Here is a 21,499-nt window from a genome sequence, read left to right on the forward strand (position 1 = left end):
GCTGAAACTCTGTTTCTGATTATTGTTATATGAGTGTTTCACCGGTGATTTGTTACAGAGTGAATTGGCAAGGCTGAATTAATCAGAGGCAGGTGCTGGAGATTCCCGCTCTGGGGAATAGGGTCCTGACCCTCTGTTACAGCGTAGCCACTGTTTCCTTTTGCAGATTAATTTTCTTCATTTCTTTATTTGAATTAAGCACTTTTCTGATAGCCATCTGCAACAGAGTATAATTGTTGTAATACGGAGTGGAGCTTCAGTTTGTTGACTTAAGACGTGATTTGCTTATACTATAACTTCTGTTACTTTTAAAATTAAAGTACATACAGTACGCAGTTGCCTTTGAAATAACAAGACTTCCCTGGGTTGACAATTAATGTCGCACTTTGTTGTTTAATTCAATAAGCAATTAAAGTGACCAACATTTTGGCGCCGTTGTCGGGGAAGGCAATTATAGATTTTAGAAGTACTGATGATTTTTCTGTAGGTATGCAGAATGCATGAGAGGACGTAAGAAAACTAATCCTACAGGCGGCAAGGGCAAAGGAGGAGGAAGAAAAACTTTCATCGACGATATTATTTCAAAAGCTGAGACATCCCAGAGGTTAAGCTCTCGAAGGCCACAGACCCAACACTCTTTCCAAACAGACTATCAAACAGAGGAAGTAGTGGGACCGGAGAGGGTTATAGAACCATCAAAATATACGGAGGAACTGGTGGAAGAAGTCGAAGGACCAGTAGAAAATATTGAGGAGCCAATAGAGGAGACTAAAGTGGAGGAACCAGTGCAAGACATTGAATGTCCAACAGAAAACACTGAAGACCGGGCAAGCGCATCAGGAAAACAACCAATGGAGGATAACAATGAAGGACTTTTCGGTGGAGGTCACAAAGGAGAAGGAAGGGGAGAGAATTCTCTCTCCACCCTGGAATTCCCTATTGGGGAACTCCCCAGAGGAGCAACTCCTATGAAGAATATCCCACTTTCATCATTACCCAATTTTCATGGTTTATCCTCAGAAGATCCTGATGAGTTTCCTTTTGAATTTGATATATTGTGTAGAAGCTATGACTATGTTAATGCTGCTCAGAAATTGAAGTTATTTCCAGCTACATTAAAGGGAAATGCACTAAGATGGTTTATTAGCTTTGGAGCTCATGTGATTACGACATGGGACCAGATGAAGGAGAAATTTCTGGCCAAATACCAAGACTATTGTCGGACAAGGGAAAAAAGGGAGGAATTATTCAAGATGGTTCAGAAGGAGGATGAAAATCTGGAAGACTTCGTGGAAAGACTCTAGTATAATCTGCAGAGATCCGAACACCCCGATGTAAGTAAGGATATTCTCAAAACAATATTGTTGAAAGGAGTAAGAGATGATTGTTTAGATATGCTAAATATGCTTGGTAAAGGAGATATATCCAAAGAATCGTTTGAAGAAATTGTTAACCTCTGCAAGAGGTGTTCAAGAGGAGCTACAAATAAATCAAAGAGCAGGGATAGTACTTATTCAAGGGTCCAGAAATCAGCTAGTAGTGGAGCAACAAGGGTTGAAATAAGTAATTTACTTGAAGAATTTAAAACTGAAACATTAAGTTCTTTTGCTTCACAGATTGATACCTTGTAGATTAAAAAGAAGCAGGCAGAGGCAGAAGCTGCTTTGGCCATCTTCTGCTCTAAATGCAAGGAAAAACATCCGTTGAGGGAATGCCCACTGGACAAGGTGCCGATCTGTACCATTTGTGAAAAGGACCATGAAACTCAACAATGCCCCTCTTTACCAGGGATAAAAGCAGCGTTACAACCAACGGAGGAAGAAGCTGAAGCAGTTTATTTGTTGACACAAAGGAGGCAATGGCAACCATGAGGACAAGGTACAAATTCTAGTATGCCATTTAAACGTTGGAATAATTATCCTTCGTTTAATCAATCAAATTACACCCCCTTTAACCAAATGCAATACCCACCCTTTAATTTCCCACCCATGCAGCAAACAAACCCTCCCTTTGTAGACCCTACAATGTGGAATCCCTGGCTTCTACAGCAATCCTATTTTAACCAATGGAACCCAAACTGGAGAGCTCAACAGACTCCATTTCCAAATCAATTTCCTCAGCTCCAGCAACAACTTTCTCTCCCAACAGGTACCCCATCGAATAATCAGACCATGAAGCCTCAGCTGCCTGTACAACCAAACCCTAACCCAAATAGCAATAAAGTTGTGCAAGTTATTAACGTGCAGAACCTGCCTACATCTCCTATGCAATGCAATGATATTCATTTACGATCTGGGAGAGTAGTCGAGCCAATTATAGATGATATTACCTCTTCCGACTCTGAGAAAGAGGAAGCAGAACAGAATAAATCATCTAATAAAACTGTTGAGACAGTCAATCCATCCTCTAATGGAACTACTGAAACAGCAGAACCACCATTCCCTGAGCGCTTGGCTATCACTAAGACGCCTGAGCCACCTGCTTTTAACCTTTTAGGGGAATTACAGAATCTGTATGTTAAAATCCCACTCTTACAAGCACTCAGAGATGTACCAATCTATGCCAGAACTGTTAGAGAAATTTGCATTAAGAAACCTGGAAGGAAGGCTAAAGATCCCCTTACAGTTCATGTGATGGGGGATCTAGCTGCTTTAATGACAGGAAAAGCCCCTCCTATCAAATATGGTGACCCTGGTCACCCTACGGTCACAGTACAGGTTGGAAAAACTATTGTTTCACGAGTTCTGGTAGACCTAGGTGTTGCTATAAATATCATGACCCTTGAAACTGCACAATTGTTACAATTGAAAAATGTAATTAGAGAAACACCAACTATCCTGGAATTAGTTGATCATTCCACAATCAAACCAGAAGGGGTTATTGAAGATCTGATTATTTCAGTTGAATCCTGGAATTATCCAGCTGACTTTGTGGTGTTACAGACTAAAGCAAAGTTGGGGGGGCATCCTCTGATTTTGGGGAGACCCTGGCTAGCTACAGCAGATGCTTTTATCAGCTATCGATCAGGCTCAATGACAATTTCTAATGGTTGTGAAACTAAGCAGCTTACGTTGTACCCTCATGATACACCTATGATTAATAATGATGATTCTGTATGGTTAGACTATGAGGATAATGATACCCAGCCCATCTTGACCATTGGACAGGCCTTAACTCTTAAAGATACTACAGAAGATGAAGTAATTAGTAATTTCATTTCTGAACCTTCCTCAGTTACTTCTGAAGCACATAATCAGTTAACTGCAATTCTGGATCCTGAAATACAGCAAAAGCTTAAATCTGAAGATTTACCTCAAACATCAACTGCTATCTCCTCTAAAAGTATAACAATAGAAATTGAACCTGGCAAAACATTAAACATAAACCCCAATTTATCAGATGCTGAAACACAACAGCTAATGAGGTTGCTCCGTGAAAACAAAGAAGCATTCGCCTGGGATTACACGGACATGAAGGGGATCTCTCCTGAATTATGTACTCATCGTATTTATATTAAGGAAGGAGCCCGACCAGTCTGTCAACCCCAGCGACGAATGAATCCCAACCTAAGGGAAATTGTTAAGGAAGAGCTTCAAAAATTGCTTGATGTCGGGTTTATATATCCTATATATGACAGTGAATGTGTTTCACCATTAGTGATAGTACCTAAGAAAAATGGGAAATGGAGAGTGTGTGTGGATTATAGAGCATTAAACAAAGCCACCCAAAAAGATCATTTCCCCTTGCCCTTTATTGATCAGGTGTTGGATAGTTTGTCAGGGAAGAAATTATTTTCCTTTTTAGATGGTTTTAGCGGATATAACCAAATCAGAATTGCACCCCAAGACCAGGACAAGACCACCTTTACTAGTCCTTGGGGAACTTTTGCCTATAAAGTTCTCCCATTTGGACTATGTAATGCTCCAGCAACATTTCAAAGAGCAGTTATAGGAATTTTTTCTGATATGCTTAATGATTCTTTGGAAATATTTATGGATGATTTCACTCCCTATGGTGTGACTTTTGAAGTTGCGCTGCAAAACCTTGAGAAAGTACTCAAACGATGTATACAAGCTAACCTTTCCTTGAGTACTGAAAAATGTCATATGATGATGAACGAAGGAATTGTACTAGGACACTTCATTTCATTTCTTGGGATTCAGGTGGATCCATCCAAAATACAGGTAATTCAGACCCTTCCTATTCCTAAAACACAAACTGATGTAAGAAGCTTTTTAGGACATGCTAGATATTACAGAAGATTTATTAAAAATTTCTCTAAAATAGCTTCCCCTTTGTTTGTGTTACTTATGAAAAATGCTGAATTTAAGTGGACTGATGCCTGTCAAAAAGCATTTGATGAACTTAAGCATCAGTTGTCAACAGCTCCTATTCTGAGGGGACCTGATTGGGCACTTCCCTTTCACATATCCTCTGATGCTTCGGACACTGCAATTGGAGCTGTCTTGGGTCAAGAAGAAAACAATCTTCCTTATGCTATCTACTTCATCAGTAAGAATATGACCCCTGCTGAACTTAATTACACAGTTACCGAGAAAGAATTTTTAGCAGTCATTTATGCTATAAATAAATTTCAGCATTATATTACTGGTTATCCTACTTTTGTTCACACTGACCACTCAGCTATTAAGTATTTAATGAATAAATCTGTTACAAATGCTCGAGTTACCAGGTGGTTATTATTACTACAAGAATTTGATATTACAATTGTGGATCGACCAGGTAAAGAGAATGTGGTTGCTGATTTCCTTTCTCGGATAAAAACTGATGATAATACTCCAGTAGATGATTCCTTTCCTGATGAATATTTGTTTGCAGTATCTGCTCACTCACCATGGTATGCAAACATTGCTAATTACTTGGTTGCAGGGAAGTTACCATCACACCTATCACATAGGGAGAAAATAAGGATCATTCAAAAAAGTGCTAGGTACAGCTGGATAAATGGGTGTCTTTTTCATACAGGGCTTGACCAGGAGATCCGAAGATGCATTAGAGAAGATGAAGTTTATGACATGTTGAAGGCTTGTCATGATGACCCTTGTGGTGGGTATTTCGATGATAAAAGAACATCACATAAAATTCTCAGGATGGGATATTATTGGCCTTCACTTTTCAAGGATGCAAAGAAATATGTCAGGGCCTGTGACAGCTGTCAGAGAATGGGCCAACCCAACCATAGAGACGAAATGCCACTAAACCCTCAGGTAATACTTGAAACCTTTGAAAGATGGGCTCTAGATTTTGTAGGGCCCATCAACCCTCCATCCAACCAAAGAATTTATATATTGGTTTGTACAGACTACATGACTAAATGGGTGGAAGCTAAGGCACTAATCAAAGCTAATGAAGAATCTGTTTTAACCTTTTTATTTGAAGAAATATTCGTTAGATTTGGGGTGCCTAGAGAATTAGTTACAAATGGAGGACCTCCTTTCAATTCACACAGTTTCAAATATATGCTTCAAAAATATCATATCAACCATAAAATGACTACACCTTACCACCCCCAAGCTAATGGGTAGGTGGAAAGCACAAATAAATCCATAGAAACTATTTTAACAAAAACTGTGAAAGAGAATAGGAAAGATTGGTCTCAAAGACTGCCTGAGGCATTATGGGCTTATAGAACTACTTGGAGAAACACTACAGGTTTTTCACCCTATGAATTGGTTTATGGTAAAAATGTTGTTTTCCCCATGGAATTTGAAATGAAAACTTTAAGAACTGCTTTGGTTGTTAACCTTGATTTAACTGATGCACAGACAGCTAGATTGCAGCAGCTGTAGGAATTGGATGAAAAAAGGTTGGATGCCATCCATCAAACAACTATGACTCAGCAGCAAAGAACTAGGTGGCATGACAAAGCTATTAAACATAAGCAGTTCCTAAAAGGTAATTGGGCTTTACTATATGATTCCAGGTTTGAAAATTTTCAAGGAAAGTTACGAACAAGGTGGTTGGGACCTTATGAAATAGACATTGTTTTTCCCAATGGAACAGTAAGGCTCTTAACAATTGATGGTTCTAGAACTCCATTACTAGTAAATGGGTATCGACTTCGTCCGTACCAGCAACCAATTTCTAAGGAGGATTTTAAAGCCACTTGCATGGTAGAATCACACTACATTTTCTTAGGGGAGTCTCTCGCCCCTCATTGCACCTAATTTCTGCATTTATTTTTGTATTAGTATTAGATTAGATTACTTAACTAATAATCCCTGTCAAAGGTTGCCATATTACAATTTATTTTTCAGGTCTTAATCCGGAGGCTGGTTGAAGGAGTAATGGCATTACAAGCGGGATCAGGTTTCAGTTTGGGAAGCATGGTCGTTTCATCTCAATTCATTATCCATCAGCAACATTTCCTTCTTTTCCCCGTTGCTGAAACACCAGTTTCAGCCGTTGCTGAAACACCAGTTTTGGCCGTTGCTGAAACACCAACTTTCCCCCATCTTATTCCCGTGGCTGAAACACCAATCTTCCCTCACTTTTCCCGTCGCTAAAACATCAATTTTTCCTCATTCTTCTCCATTATGGAAACACCGACTTTTTCTCATTTTTCAGAAAAAGCGTCAATTTTTCCCATCTTTCCCATAATTGAGGCATCAATTTCTCTCCAAAATAATTAATATTATCCATTCTCAGAGAATCAACCATTTATCCTGATAATTAAAGTTCCTTCGCCGTCACCTCCTATGTATAAAGAAAGCCTTTTATACCCTCACATCTTATAACTTGTTCTAATAACCATTGGTGATCCACTAAACGACAAAAATGGACTTTCAGCACGACAATCAAAGGTAAAACGTGAGGTATGCGTGTTTATGTGTAAATATTAAACAATAGTTAATGAGAAGATCACGATATGATTGCCGAAATCGTCGTACACCTTTTAGCCGTAGTTGGGGGGGAATATCAAAGTTTCGCAATAATTACCCGATATGTCAATCACCGTCGTTTTTTTAACACGATTGAGTCTCATCATCCCATCCCGGTTTTATTCAGTCACGCCCCATTTTGCAATATCTTACTCTGTCTCTGCTGCGGTAATCGGCTCTGTATTGTGCATCTTACTGAACCAGCAACTATGGGAGGGAACGCTGTCCGGAATGAACCTGGTTCAACGACCTTACTGGAACTTTACCCAGAAGTATATCAAATTTTTCTGCAAGCGGGCTGGGTGGATTACTTCCGAAGGCTCCAGGAATTTGACTCTCAGCAAGTCCTGGAATTCGCACTTAATTTAAAAGAAGACCATTCTATTGTTCGGGGTATGCGAATTCCCGTAACAGAGGAGGATATAGCACAAGTTTCAGGATTACCTGCCAATGGTATCCGTTGGTTCAGCCGAAAACACTTAATTCTGAATGCTCAGCAAGATTTTCTTCTACCTGGGGAGCAGGTCGAACCTAAAGGCAGAGGAGTTGCACTACGTTCCTTACCACCTCCATGGCCAAAGGTTGTGGAGTTTGTCAAGCATTATTTTACCTGCGAAGGACGTTACCAGGTAGTGTACCAGCATGAATTTGTATTATTGAATCATTTAAGACATGGTCGTTTATTGAATATGCCGTATTATCTGCTTGGGTGTCTAAAGAATATGTCGCATTATTCTAAGGATGTAAGGTACCCACTCCTCTCCATCACTCACCATCGACTGGTTCAGCTCTTAATCCTCAGAGGCTTTGCCCTGCAGAACCCTATCCCCCTTAATAACCCACCCCAAGAACCTTCTGCAATTCCGCAAGAAATCGTTGAAACTTCTCAAGTAGCAGCTGAGACTTCTCAAGTACAGGATGAAATTCCTCAGCCATCTACAACAGCCAGACCAATTGACCCCGCGAGTGTATCAACCCCGTCCCATAATTCACCGGAATCATCCATTCCCACTATCCATATTCCCAGTGGTGATTCAGACGATGACATTCCTCTGGCTAGGCTGAGAAGGAAAAGAAAAGCTCAAGAAACGACTGCTTCTTCAATAAAAAGACGAACAAGGGTCTCAGTGAAACAAGCTAGTATTTCGAGTGTTCCCCCTACCCCAGAAAAGGCAATCCATAAAAGAAAAACCTCTGTTTTTTCTGCCTCTTTACCTCGAAGACGAAGGAGGATGTCTCCATACCCATCATTCTAAAACCCCATACCCCGCCTAAATCCCAACCTTCCTCACCCTCGGGTACCGAAATGCAAAACGCCCAGGATTTTGTGACATCATTCATCTTAGAAGACGCAGCTGCTCCACAAGAACCAGCTACTAACTTATCAAAAGTAGATACCCAGGACGATGTGCGACATATAGCTGTTACACAAGAACCAGCTACCAAACTAGCAAGTGTCACACAAGAACCACTTGCTGACGACCATGATCTGAAAACACATCAAGACTTAGCAGCCACTGTCTCAACAGATGCCACACAAGAACCACCTACTGATAAACAGGAAATGGGTAATCAACATACAGCTGAATCAGCCATTGTCTCAGCAAGTGTCACACAAGAACCACTTGTTGATGACCAGGAACAAGAAACTGAACAAGACATAGTTGTTACTGACTCAATAGCTGATACACAAGAACCAGCTACTACTCAAGCAGGTGTTACACAAGAAACACCTGCCAATGAGCAAAGAATTGATACCCAGGATACTGCTGCTACAGAAGAGCTAGTCACTCAGTATGAAAAATTTGCATGTTCAGAAGGAAATACCAGCCGATGGCCCAACAGTTGTCACACAAGAACCACCTGTTGGAGAAATTAATGATGAAGCGGCTACCGAACAACCTTCCTCCCTTCCACCTGAACTAACCACGAAGACTACAATTGTTACAGAAGACCCAGTCACGATAGCTTCCCTGCAACAGGAGAATGAGTTTCTGAAAGCCGAGATTGAGGCCTATAAGCAGGAGTTAATAATAGCAAGGGAAGCTTATGAAAAAGAACTTAATTTGTATACTTTGGCCCAGGTAGCATCTGCAGCCGAGAGAAGTGCGGATAAGGACCGATATGAGGAATATATGTGCAGCCAATGTGGTGATCTTTATTCTCGAGCTGGTTATAAGGTAGTGGAAGTTCCATTGTCTGGACCTACTCCTCCAGTCACTCCTGTTGTAGTTAAAAAGGAACGCCCTGTTGTCACACAAGAACCAGCAGGGCCTTCAAAGATTTCTGAAAAAGAAGAAAAACCGCAAGTACACCGGCCTACCCCAGTTATCAAAGTTGAGAATCCTGCACTAAAGTCTGCAAAGACAGTATTTACCCAGACTGAGCCTCTTCGTGCAGAGACTGTGTTTACTCAAACTTTAAGCATTCAAGAACTCAGTGCCATATGGAAGGAAGAGTATGCCTTATCGCAAGAACGGGCATTTCAGGCACAAAAATCATCATGGCAGAACTATGCATATAGGAATTGGGAAGTCTTGGAACAGTTCCACGTGCAGCAGAAGGAAAACAAAAAGTTAAAAACTAGACTGTCCCTTATCTTTGAATTAGTTCAAAAACTTCTGGCCACCAGGAAACCATCTTTCAATTATTCCGTGTTCCTAGCAGAACGCCTAGCATTCCTTCAGATAAAAGCAGTCAGAGATGGACGACCACATGAAGTCACCACACAACAACAGTTTATGGAAACCTTTGCAGCAGCCTCAGTCAGCGAACAGAACCTGTTATGTGAACTTTATCTTCATAATGAGGCCATGCCTGAAGATAGAAAGTTTAATTTGATCCCTGTAGCTGGTGATATTCAGATTAGAGCCTTGGTTTCTTTTATGGCTAATCAGCTCACATGGAAAAACACTTTTCTTTCAGCAAAACATAATGAAGAAAATCGCCTTCTCTGGATTCGAGCTGAACCACAGAACGCTGCTATTTTCATTGTTGAACATCATAGGATTATAAAAGAACCAAGAATGGCTGAGTATATCAAGGAATTACAGGTAACAGTCTTAGAAGAATGTCAGCAGTATATCAAGAAGAAAGGATCTCTTGCCATGCAGGCAAACAATTTGTTCTGGGAACACTGCCCTAAGGAGAGGAGGGAATATCATCCTTTCAACCCTCTCAATCTTCATGCAGCAATTTCACGTGTGCCTAATTATGTTAAATGTGTTCAACAATGTGGTAACAAATGGTTAGGTTATCACTTTCACTTTCCCCTTATTTGGTTGCCAGTACAACAATATAAGGCCGACTTTAAGGTATCCAAAAAGGAGGAGCTTGCAGCATGGCAGAGATTACAGAGTGTCCAGGGTTTCAGACTTCCGACTGATAGCACCTTTTATACTTACTGTATAAGTAATTTGCACTGTACATCCCAGTATTCCGATTCAGATTCAGAGTAGATGTTGCATGGGGACATGCAACTGCTTCAGTTGGGGGGGATGTTAGGACCTCATATTGTCCCTTTTTGACCATATATTTTGCTATGATACTACCCCTTTCAAACTTATATTTAAAAGCCTTTGTTAAGAGTTTGACCCAATTATCTCTAAGGTACGAAACGATTCTTCTCATCACTATGTTTAATTATTTAGCATATAAATCATGACATCTTCATAGTTAATCTTTGAATTATTAAGTGCTAAACAGTTAAAGGATGATGTGCAGTTTGTGATGCTGAAACAGCTGGAAGACTATTTTTGTAGTTGCTGAAACAGCAGGAACAACATGCGGATCACGATGCTGAAACAGTTGAGATCTGCATTCTAAATACAACAACAGCAAAGAATCAGGATTGATCACCAAAGAAGCTGTTACACGGGATGTAACGCTTATATCTAAAGACAGCATTACTGTAACCGCATCTTATTGACAGGGAATTGACTTCCCTATTTTTGTGTAATGAGTTAGAACAATGAAAATCTTTTGTAATAGATGTCTCCTCTATAAAGAGGAGACATCTACATTAGAGGGGGGTAACTGTAGAGAAAGGCTTAATTGAAAGGAGCAGGACTGGAACTCTATCTTGTAATATGATATATTGATGGATGAATAAAGTTTTGTTCTGAGCATCTTCTTCTAGTTCTTGTTTCCTGGGGAATCTTGTGAGGAGGATAGGGCCCACCTTCATCACAAGATTCACCCATTACATTTCCGCAGTGTGTTAAGTGTGCCTTTTTGTCTTGTTAACAATACTGCTTGTTGAACATTATTTATAATACCTTTGCTGAAACTCTGTTTTTGATTATTGTTATATGAGTGTTTCACCGGTGATTTGTTATAGAGTGAATTGGCAAGGCTGAATTAATCAGAGGGAGGTGTTGGAGATTTCCGCTCCAGGGAATAGGGTCCTAACCCTCTGTTACAGCGTAGCCACTGTTTCCTTTTGCAGATTAATTTTCTTCATTTCTTTATTTGAATTAAGCAATTTTCTGATAACCATCTGCAACAGAGTATAATTGTTGTAATACGGAGTGGAGCTTCATTTTTTTGACTTAAGACGTGATTTGCTTATACTATAACTTCTATTACTTTTAAAATTAAAGTACATATAGTATGCAGTTGCCTTTGAAATAACAAGACTTCCCTAGGTTGACAATTAATGTCACACTTTGTTGTTTAATTCAATAAGCAATTAAAGTGACCAACACCGTGGTTTAAAGACATCAGAACACGTCTCTAGCCAAAAAAAAAAAAAACTTTCTACTACAAATGGAGATACCACCGGCCTTGGAAAGTGCTTTGATACCACTTGTTATGCTCTTGACCTGCGAGAAGATGCCAGGATACCAAATATGCGAAGAAATACAACCTAGAACACAGAATAAAATGAGAAATAACAGCATGTATTTTATTATTCAGAGATGAAAGCAATGTTCACTTGCCTCTTCAAGGGGGAAACCTCCAATAGAGCAGTGCTCGATTACAAAATAATACACGACGCTCCTCAATGGGGAGTCTCTATCCTTTATATAGGATTCATACATGCAATACCATGGGTTAGTACCATGGTTCTATTAATACCATCTATCTAATACCATGGCCCATTTGCAACTAACTATGGTCCCTTTCTTTAAATGCGGGTCAACCACTTACAATTATTAATATGGGCTTTATTGTCTCTTTAACTAATTATAACTATGACTCGACCCTATTACATAAATAAGGGGGTTAGGGTCGGACCCTAACAAAATGCCCATATTTGTAAAATTTGTGGTAAATCTCCATTCTTTCAATAGGGAAACAGTTGTATTGATATTCTATTGATGATAATTATTTGGGATTCAATCCCCATGTTGTTGCAAAGGATTGGCTTGTTTAATGCCAAACTAGTAATGTAAAAGGTTATGAAAGAAGAGCTATGGCTTCAAGCCTAGTTGGGTAGTAGTGGAGGAGAAAATCAGTCATTGTCCATCTATGTTGTTGGATCAAGTTTAGGGGGCTCTTCCCCCTTCCCTATGATCAGTTGGAGGCTGGATTCAAAGCTTCAATGTATACTTGCAGCAAATATTTGAGTTAATCCAAGGAGCTATGCTAGTCATGCATTTTCTTGTCTCAAAATCTTTGTGATGCATTATTTGAGCTACTGAAGTTCCAAATATTGTAGCAGGGAAACGAGCTAGTTGGCTAGGGCCCAGCCAACCCATCTCATTCTCCCTTTATTGTGAGGTGTGTTTAACTTATATTTTTTATGCAAGGTTTTGAAGCAAGTTACGTTTGGTTTCTTTTCATAAGTTACAGGTTCTTCTTTGCTAATCATGTGATTCGGATCTGAAGAATTTAGGTTCAGTTGTGTTTATTTACCTTTCATGCTTTCCTGTGATGCATATTTTATTTCCTTTCTGCAAGAAGAGTGTAATTAGTTGCTTGCACCAGTGCGTTTCCATTTCTGCAAGTTAAAGTTCCTTATTTTATTTCTGCAAGTCTTTTTCCTGCAAGTTCATTTATTTCCTTCTGCAAATGGTGTTTTGTTTATGAGTGAGGTTTTAAGCATCCTTAGTATGAAGGTTCAATTTAGAGTTAATATTATCTCTAAGAGCTTTTAACGAAACATTATTACATTATACAGATCTGTGCTTGCACTATTGCCTTGTGGAATAAACTCGATTTAACACTGAAATTATTAAAGGAACTTTTGAGCTAAAACATTATTCATAATAAAGTGCAGATCTAATTCACATTTTAAACAGTCATCTCAGGAAGAAGCCTATTTGTATTTGGATCAAATAGTTATTTGTCACATGCAAGAAGTTTTCCTATTTTAGCAAGGATTTTCTTTGACTTTCAAAGCACCTTTCATTTTCAAATGCATTATTAGTTAAAGAGCCTTTTGCTTATGAGTGTTTATTTTCTTAGCTTTGTTTCACCTTGCAATTTATTCTTAGTTAACACCCTTTTCATTTTCTACAAGTGGTTTGGAAACCCAATACAGGAACATTACATACTTCTAGTGCAGGAACATTGCTTCAGTACAGGAACATCGTTCCAATGCAGGAACGTTGTTGCAGTGCAGGAACGATGGTTCAGTGCAGGAAGGAAAATATTTAACAAGGACAAATGTTCTTAACAGTTTAATTATTTATTTGTCCTACGACTACATTAAACTCAGTCTTAGATATTTATCTTTCATTGATCAGGATTGATTTGAAGTTCCTTTCCTCAAGTTTGTGACAAGTATTTTTCTTGAGTGAATCCAATTTCCAGAATAGTGTGATGTCATTTTATTAACTAGTGCAGGTTGCTAAAGTCTTTCTCTGGCATTTCCAGTGTTGCGCCTCTAAGTTTACAAACTCCCGGATTGACAATTAAATTTTAGGTTGTTTATTATGCCCAACAATCTACCTGGCACCATCCATACCTAGCACTTCATATGAAATATATGCAAAACACTACATGCACATAACATCACATATGCAATTGTGCACAACAATAGTACCACACTACCTTTACCAAGCAACCTTGCTTCCAGTGTTTTATCCATGCTTGTCTAAGCTTGTCACAGACCACACTACTTTCATTTCGTTGTTGTATCCCTCGATATAACTTGTCTATAACATAGACATAATATAATTACATAATATCAACTCATAAACACATGATACTAACCTCATATATTTTTCAGGGCTACTCCTCTCTATTGATTCATAGTAAGACTAGGAACCTCTTCATGTTATTCGTCTACGTAAGCAATCATTCCTCCATAAGAACGATTATTGATGACCATATCACATATATATATATATATATATATATATATATATATATATATATATATATATATATATATATATATATATATCTATATCTATATATACATATAAATGTTAGGGTTAATAATCATGATCCATGATGACCCTGTCAAACATGACATAGATACACACACACAGATATATATATATATATATATATATATATATATATATCAGCATAATCATGATCATAACATAATAACCAGATATAAGGTCAAGGTTAAGATAACTTCCTTTATTCATGCACAACATGCACAACATTGAGAACAATGATTCCCAACATATCCAAGGCATCCAACACCTCATATCCATTTACTTTACCTTTTCTAGTTACCTTCTACATGTTTGTATTGCCACCTTCCATTTACCACTATGGACCAACGAGTCCAACCGACTGTCATAGTCTTACCTTCTGTTGCGCTTACTCATGCACAGAGCTTCATCTCAGTCTTACATTCTTGTTGGGTACCACATAGCTCTCCCCAAGCTCCATTAATTTTCCTCTTTCCAAACCAATTCGCAAGACACAAAACATAAAAGGAAACCCAAGAAACAACAAGAATAAAACCATGGCAAACCAACAAAAATACGACACTATAAACAAAGTGGCATAGTTATGCACTAGACACACTCAAAATCGCAAATCAAGCGTAACAATCGCAAAAGACCAAAATCACAAGACTAAAAACATATGCCATGACTCAGTCCCCATGGTTCCCAATGAAATCTCAACTAGATCCTTCTTCAAAATTTCACTCCAATTTCTTTGCCATGCAATCCCCTACATCATACCGCCATAAACACATAATTGGCAGTGCATAAATAAATATAACAATACGCTAGATACCTTATCTTGTGCCAAGAACGTTGCCTTGTAGCTGATCACGTCCATGCCATCTCTCATGGAACTCCAATTCCTTGACAAGTCCACCTGTAACTAGAGACTAACTAACATATATGTCAAGTACATGCTCATGAATCGAGCACATATCCACATAATTTCAAACAAAACCAATGTTAAGAAGACTTCCTATATTCAAACCACTCATTCATTTGGAATTAGGGTTTCCAAACCTAGCCAAATTAATTCTTATCCAATTCCTTCCTTTTACCCTTTTACTTTGTTGCAATCGAGGCTTACTAGTACAATCACATCACCCAATTGTTAGTTATATAAGCACATCGATTGTTACCTTGTCATGTTAATAACAAGCATGTTTCCCTGAAACTTTCTCACACATGTCAGTATCACGTTCTAAAGCTCAAAACAATCATATCTAATTTGAAATCAACCTTTACCAAGACTAAAAATCATGTCATAATCCATAGTCAACTCATAGTTGTTAGACACAATGCTACAACTATCACCTACTATACTCAAGTACATATCAACTGTCTCAACGAATGTATTAGTAGAGTCATCTCAAAGCAAGATCGTTTGAACACTTACTCATATTATGAAATTCATCAAACATTTAACCAACTTGCAAACATACCATGTTAAATAAATCAACTAGATGACAAAATCAAACCATCAAGCACCAAATATACGACATAAGCGAGCTCATACCTTATTGTATCTCAAGGGAAGCAATCTTGTCTACACAATCAAGCTAGGTAGTACAATATAACTTCTCAACACATCAAATTAAACATAAATAGTATCATGTTATCCATAACAATCACTACTAACATGTTCGCATCATAAGCTCATGAAGAAATATCATTTATGCATAGCAATCACACATGTACGATTGATCTATATTAGTACCACACAATGCAACACAATTAGTCAACTCATACCTGAATGTCGTAACCCTAACCATCTACATAAGCCAATCCAATTTAGCATGATATACATAACATCAAGATCTTAATGTAATAACCCTAATCATCAAGTTACTAGCTTATAACAATAACAAGTTAACCTATCATGCTCATCAACAACATATAACATAATCATCATGTTATCTAATATAAAACAACAATAGCAATGCACACAACTATAGGTTACTATCTATTAGGGTCCTATAAATTATAGGATCTCAAGGTGATGGAGTATTTTGTATTTGTAATTTCATATTGTACATAAATTTCAATATTCAAATGATTTCCAAAAATATATCAAAAGAAGAAAATGAAAAGAGGGTATGTTAAAAAATAAATAAATAAAGGAAATAAGAACCCCACAAAAGAAAAAAATAGAAAATAATATGAAAATTGTTGCAAGTCTAAATGCCACTACTCATAATTTAGTTCTTTTAGTTCATTATCAAATAAGGTTGTGTGAAAATTGTTTTTGAATGCCACAATGGCTAAACTTCTGTTCAAATCATACAGTTTAATCATGATTGAACACATTTCAAATTCTGTTGAATAGGTTAGTGAATAAAGAATTACCAGATAGTTTAATCTTGGTTAATCAGTAGCTAGGTAGAAACAAAATTGATTCAAGAGTTTAATATGAATCAATGGTGAGATAAGTGATAGAATCAGGTAGATTTTCAATAAAAAGTGATCTAGGTCCGCTAGTTTAAATAAACCCTACAAAGCAAGAAGAGAAAATGTTAGCTTAGAAAAAGAATTGAAATGAGAGGGTAGGTAGAAGTACAATGGTGATTTTAGGAAAAGCATGAATATTTTATCCCAAGTCAAATGTTAAAGATATTTTCATGCGCAAGAGAAAAGCAAAGGGATAAAGGTTTTATTCTAAGGTTCGGTATATCAAAAGATATTTGGGGAATTATTCCATTGTTCCTAAGTTTCACCACCCCACAATCATTCCTCTGCTTATATGTTTCGTTCATTTCCCTACCCCACCATATGACCATCACATCACGATAAAACATCGCCACCTTTCACTTCATCTGAACTCCCTTTTCATATCCAACGACCAATATTATGTTTCACCCCCCCCACCACCACCATCTAAACTTTACCATCAGTGGTCAGGGTCCAAAATGGGCGGTATTGAAGCCCGGGCCCACAACAAGGTGGCACGGTCTTGTCCTTTCGCACCCCCCTTGCCGAAACCATTAACCACCTCAGGCACCCTCCGAAAATGGTTTTCTCTGTCACGCAAGCCACTGCCCTATCGTTACACTCCCGCTAATCCTCTCTCGCCACCTCATCTAATTGTTTCTCCCGCCAATCACATCCACTCCCTCCAAATCAACCTGTTAAGTAATTTAATTACTTAACCATTAATGTAACAGACCCGCGCCATGATCAACGGGAAGTCGGAAAACTATAAGGTCCCTCCTTTTGCCCATTCACATGTTACTAATTTCATACTTTGCTAGTACCATTTTTCTGTGACAGATTTTTCAATTCAAATTGCAATAGTGTCACCCAGCCAAGGATCACACCAATTTATTGCCTTTCAAACCAATGCCTTTGTTTTCCTGTCTTCTCGAATCAGAGTCCATCTCCACACCCTATAAACCTGCCCAATCAGGGTTTCATCAATGTTCTCAGCCTAATCCAATCATGCCTCCTAAAGATAAGGGACAAGAAGAACCTGTAAGTCCTCTGATCCACCCTTTGATTGATTTTCATCATATTCCTTTGGCAGACAGAGATTACAAAATCCATGAAACCCTATGTGAGTTTGATTTATTTGAAATGTACTGCTAGCTTGAAGACAAATTCATTGATAAGTCTGATGATATTGGACTGTGGGAATCCAATTTTCCCCATTACATCTTTCCCCACACCCACAATGCCCCTGAATTTGTCAGGAAATGTCATGCTTGTTATCTACCCAACAAAAGAGTTGTTATTGCCCCTACAGGAGAAATTTTATTCAACATAACTCCCCAAGCTATAGACTAAATGATGCAAGCCCCTATAACAGAGAATGCCACTCCTTTCTCTCATGAAGCACTCACTGAACTATATCAGAAATTGGACTTTTCAAAAGGAGACAAAACCCTTGAGCTTTTCTTGACTAAGGATGCACCAATACCCAAGAAAATTCCTCCCTATCCATCCTCCATTTTCCCTGAGAGAGCCAAGCAGATCATTACAGTCATCTCCTACCTCCTTGGTTATTACTCAGACCAATGGGCATATGAAACCATTATAGGGTTTCTTTCCATTTTCTCCATAGATTCCAATCCTTCCATTTTGTTCAACTTCAACCAATTCCTTGTAGATTCCATCCATGAACAATTTATCAAATTCCAAACTGAGGAAGTATTTTAATACGCTTATGTGTTAGTATAAATGTCTTTATATTTTCAGGGAGACAAGCTCAAGCTTGCGTTACAAAAGTTGGATGACGAAGGAAATTAGCAATCATTCATCTTCTGGACTACACTAGTAATGAAGGAGCAAAAATAATACTCATATAAACAATTCATAGAAATGTTTGTACATCCAACACTCAATCTCCTAAGCAGCAATCTGAAGCAAAGAATCAGTGAAGAAATCAGGAAATTTTTTTCAGTTATCAGACCAAGTCCAAACAGGATATTGGTATCTTTACCAAAATTACACAGAGCTAAGGATATATGGGTGTGAACTCGCTCCTTACAAACTGCCAAAATTCCTCCCAATGAGGATTTTTTCCCTAGAATACATCAGGAAAATGCTCAATGTTGATGAGATTCATTTTGTGTCTGCCAAGAAGAAATCTTAATTCAAGATCAGAACCCAAATAGGACCTTTCATTTGTAACAGGAAGGCAGCAGGGCAAGAAGCAGACAGATTGCTGAAAGAAATGCAATTCAGCCTCAATTTTACATGGTCATATGATCCATTAGGTGTCATCTCCAAGTTATGGGTAGAAAACAAATCGACAACTTATCTTCACACATTCAAACTAGAGATTGAGAGATACAAGAACCAGTTAGAATGGACTGAAAACACTCTACAAGAGGTAGAGGAGCAATTAGTGTCAACTTCAACATTACATACTCCTATCACACAAGAGAAAGTAATAAAAAGGATCAGAGAAGAAGAGTCACCTCCAATGACCGATAATCCCAGTGAAGACTTTAAATCATATACAGGAAGAGGACTTAACTCAATCCCAAAGTAAACATAAACAAGGATTCAGATCAAGAATATATTATCATTGCCGAAGAGACACCTGCTTCCTCACAAGTAGGTGGTCATGCTACACATTCTCCTACCACCTCGACAGCTTCAGAGGGTCAGCAACAAGTTATGCAAACCAGGACATCTACCACAGAGGAGAAAGAAAAGAACGTATTCAATATATTCAAGGAGAATAAATTGAAAAAATAAGCTTTGAAGATCAATACATATAATCAATTCTTGAAGTAGAATTCCAGTTCTCAAAGTATATTGTTGTTAGCCTTTGACTCTAAGAAAGGAAAAATGTAGATGGCTTTTCTCCAAGCACAGATCCCACAGCCCAAGGTAGCATCAGATTACAAAAAGACTCCATTTGAATTTGATATAAAAGATATACACCCCATTGATCAAATGGATATGCACAGACAAACTAGTCAAATGATCTAATTTACACTCACTAACACTGCTATGAGTTTTTCCAAATTGTAGGTTTCTTTAGCTAATGTTCAGTCACAATTGAAGATGGAGAAAGTATCTTCACTTTCTAGAGACACAAGAATCAAAGCTTTGGAGGACTTGGTAATAAAAGTAGGATATGATCCTTCAAACATCAATGCTTCAGAGGAGATCATAAGAAAGAAGAATACTGACATAGCAGCATTGAGAAAATAGTTGAAACTACCAGCCACAAAGGATCTTCTAGCTAAAGACATTGAAGAAACAGAGTCACAGAAGACAGACATGATGAATCTCATCATGGAGAAGAATGTACAATTGAAACAAATGGAAATAGAGATGGAAAAATAATCAAAGAAAAGGAGCAAGCTACAAGAATGTCTATTGTCCCTTTGGAAGCTATACCTCTTACAGCAGTTCCTACATCTACATCGTCTATAGAAAACATAGGAAATATTGTAGATCAGCTAGCAAGTGCAATGGAGAATATGTCTCTCCAAATAGAAGAAATTAAAAGATTCCAAGCTCAAGTTAATGTTCTGCAAGACCAAAAGGCAAAGGCTTGAACTTTCCATGCAGCAGAGCTATAGAGAGCTCAGAAGCAAATAGAAAGATGAAAAAATTCTGCATTTTTTCATTTTAGGGTCAGGTCCGCATTGGTCGGCCCGCCCCATAATCCTTCACAACATTGATTGGGTCGTTGTATTAAATGGGGGGCATATTAATGTTGCATGTTTTTTTGGTTGTACCGTCAAGGGGTGGTGACATATGAGTTCGCCGCGTGGGCGGGGTTGGCCCTCCCGCCGACCATGGGTTCAACTCCCACTGGCCCTCCTTTAATATGGCATGTGGAGTTGGGGTGTGGGATGGGTCCACCAAATGTGGCACGCGCCCATCCCATATTAAGTTTTAATATGTTATGTTGTTATGGGGAGGTTGGAGGGTCCGGCGGGGTGATTGTTTTCAGCCCAATTAATTTTTATTTGGTTTATGCGGGTTGGGTGGGATGACGGGGGTCACGGCCTATCGGACCAATTTTAATTAACTTGAGTGTTGGTTGTTAGGGGGTGGCGGGGTTGGTGGCCCACCACCCCATAATAAATAAATAAATAAATATATATATAGATATATCTATATATATATATATATATATATATATATATATATATATATATATATATATATATATATATATATATATATATATATATTAAAATAACAACATATTTTTTTTAATTTGTCTAATATAGGGGATATTAGACAAATTAATGATCCAAAAAATTCACCCGCTTTCGGGAGCTAGGTTTCATGCCTCGGGGTCGGTCAAATTGTAGGACACTTAAACTTGGCCCACAACCCAACTTTGACAAAAACTTTGACTGGCTCGTTCTCCCTCATACGAGCTCGGATTAATGAACCGTTCACACCGTTACGATCAAAATGACAAGATATATGCTTTGGTCCTGGTTCAAAAGCATTCTGATCACTTTGATTTTTGAGCTTCCATAAGCCCTCTTTGTCCTGTGTGTGTCTCTGGAGCCACCTAGATCAATCCTCCCCACTAAGGAGCTTTTGGTCCTCCAAAAGCATGGAAAATAATCTGCAACTTCTCTGTACCTTGTCTACCTCACAAGTGTCCTAAAAGGTCTTTCTTCCATCTCCTTCACCTTTTTTCTTCGGAGCCTTAAATGATGAGCCAACACCTGCAATCTCTGCAACCTATAGTACATTGTTTTGTAAATTACATGCTTGACTTTCATGACTAACTAATGACCCAAGCATCCCACACTTGCC

Source organism: Pinus tabuliformis, chromosome 3_2, assembly GCF_031772625.1.
Source record: "Pinus tabuliformis cultivar Carrire ecotype Pingquan chromosome 3_2, CPIR1, whole genome shotgun sequence".
Lineage (NCBI taxonomy): Eukaryota > Viridiplantae > Streptophyta > Pinopsida > Pinales > Pinaceae > Pinus > Pinus tabuliformis.